Source organism: Balaenoptera acutorostrata, chromosome 13 (assembly GCF_949987535.1).
Source record: "Balaenoptera acutorostrata chromosome 13, mBalAcu1.1, whole genome shotgun sequence".
In the NCBI taxonomy this organism is placed as follows: domain Eukaryota; kingdom Metazoa; phylum Chordata; class Mammalia; order Artiodactyla; family Balaenopteridae; genus Balaenoptera; species Balaenoptera acutorostrata.
This window is the reverse complement of record NC_080076.1, coordinates 33698523-33701070: the sequence shown is the minus strand read 5'-3', so window position 1 is coordinate 33701070 and position 2548 is coordinate 33698523. Positions and strand designations below refer to the sequence as shown.

Genomic DNA, 2548 nt, shown 5'->3' with positions numbered 1-2548 from the left:
TTATATATATATAACTGAATCACTTTGCTGTATACCTGAAACATTGTAACTTGACTCTACTTCCATAAAAAAGTAAAATTAAAAAAATGATTTGTACTTGTAAAGCAACAAGAGGCTTTTCATTAACTCTTATGCCAATAATGGCAGAGTAAGAAATAGTTTATCACAGTGGTAATAGTCATCTGAGAATTTTTTTTTTTTCTAAAGAAATGTGTTCCAGTCATGTAATGAGGGTTGAAAAATCCCAGCGATATTAGCTCTCCCTGTTGCTGGTTTATGGAAATGTTAGTACTGTACTTAAGAGAAGATAATAGTTCTAAGTAGAATTATCTATCATAATAATAACGTATTTATATTAATTCTTGAGATAAAATAAAAAAACTTTTAAGAGAATTTTTTTCTTTATTCCAGCTAGTATATGAAATATTTTAAAAGAACCTTAATGTATTAAGTAAGCTGAATAAAGATTGAGCGGGTGCTTCAAAAATCATAGGGTTGTTTAAGCAATGGTATAATTTAGTTCAATTGACTTAATGAATCTTCATATTATTGATAAAATCTTCATGCTAGCCTTACCTCTAAGAGCCTTAGGCATCACTTTTGTAAGGTACCCAGCTTAAAATGATCACATGGTAATACAACAATAAATTAGCCCCTTTCTCTGCAGAATCACCATGGCGGCTGGGACCTTGGACACATATCTGAAAACTGGAGGGTCTTCAAGGCCCTCACTGCCGCTCAGTACAGCGAGGCTCAGGTCCGTGTGCTCTCCGCACCACCCCACTTCTATTTTGGCCAAACCAACTGCACCCCCGAATTTCTCGGTAAATTTCCTGCTGGCAAGTTTCCAGCCTTTGAGGGTGACGATGGATTCTGTGTGTTTGAGAGCAATGCCATTGCCTACTATGTGAGCAACGAGGAGTTGTGGAGAAGTACTCCTGAAGCAGCAGCCCAGGTGGTGCAGTGGGTGAGCTTTGCTGATAGCGATGTAGTTCCCCCAGCCAGTACCTGGGTGTTCCCCACCTTGGGCATCATGCACCACAACAAGCAGGTCACAGAGAATGCAAAGGAGGTGGTGAGGCAAATTATGGGGTTGCTGGATGCTCACTTGAAGACAAGGACTTTTCTGGTGGGCGAATGTGTGACCCTGGCTGACATCACAGTTGTCTGCATCTTGTTGTGGCTTTATAAACAGCTTCTGGGGCCTTCTTTCTGCCAGCCTTTCCCTAATACAAACTGCTGGCTCCCCACCTACATTAACCAGCCCCACTTCTGGGCTGTCTTGGGGGAGGTGAAACTGAAAAAATAGCCCAGTTTGATGCTAAAAAGTTTGCAGAGAGCCAGCCTAAAAAGGACACCCCACGGAAAGAGAAAGCTTCTCGAGAAGAGAAGCAGAAGCCCCAGGACTGAGCAGAAAGAGGAGAAGAAGACAGCTGCCCCTGCTACTGAGGAGGAGCTGGATGAATGTGAGCAGGCACTGGCTGCTGAGCAGAAGGCCAAGGATACCTTTGCTCACCTGCCCAAGAGTACCTTTGTGTTGGATGAATTTAAGCGCAAGTACTCCGACGAGGACACACTCTCCGTGGTGCTGCCGTAGTTTTGGGAGCACTTTGATAAAAATGGCTGGTCCCTGTGGTACTCCGACTACTGCTTCCCTGAAGAGCTCACCCAGACATTCATAAGCTGCAACTTCATCGATGGAATGTTCCAGCGATTGGACAAACTGAAGAAGAATGCCTTTGCCAGTGTCATTCTCTTTGGAACCAACAATAACAGCTCCATTTCTGGAGTCTGGGTCTTCCGAGGCCAGGAGCTTGCTTTTCCCCTGAGTCCAGATTAGCAGGTGGATTATGAGTCATACACATGGCGGAAACTAGATCCCAGCAGCGAGGATACCCAGCCGCTGGTTCAAGAATACTTTTCCTGGGATGGGGTCTTCCAGCATGCGGGCAAAGCCTTCAATCAGGGCTAGATCTTCAAGTGAACATCTCTTGCCATTGCCAAGCTGCCTGCACCTGCCCTTCAGGGAGAATGGGGGTCATTAAAGGAAACTGAACATCGAACCCTTTCCTGCCCTGCCTGTGGGTGATGGCTTTTTCAAAGGGGAGTAGATATCTTGAAGCAGGGTGTTGTCTATAACTGCAGGACCTCCCTGTGCAGGAGAGAAGTTGTCAGAAGAGCAGAAAGAGAGGTCTCTCCTCAGTTTTGATTTTTTTTTTTTTAATTGCCTTGCCTCTCCTGTGATGACCATCTTCTAGGCTAGCTGGGAAAGATTAGATGTAGTTAGGAGGTGGTGACACAGGGCTTTGTAACTACCTAATTCCAGACCTTCCTGCATGAAGGGGGAGAATACCTGCTGATGGGGTGAGAGCACAGCATGCAGAGTGACTTAACACTACTTCCTGCAGCTGCCCTGTGAGGTGGGGCAGCAGCCATATCCAAGAGTCATAGTTTCAACACTTTAGACAAACAGCAAGAAGAGGTACAGACTCCTTGGAACAGATACTGGCCTGTGGGCCCTAACCTGGCTGTGGATCATCTCTAGGGT

General features: G+C 45.1%; 1 pseudogene; it reads left to right on the top strand.

Annotated features, from left to right (window-relative positions):
- Window positions 1-674: 674 nt before the first annotated feature.
- Window positions 675-1984, top strand: LOC103001793 (elongation factor 1-gamma-like; annotated as a pseudogene).
- Window positions 1985-2548: the final 564 nt, after the last annotated feature.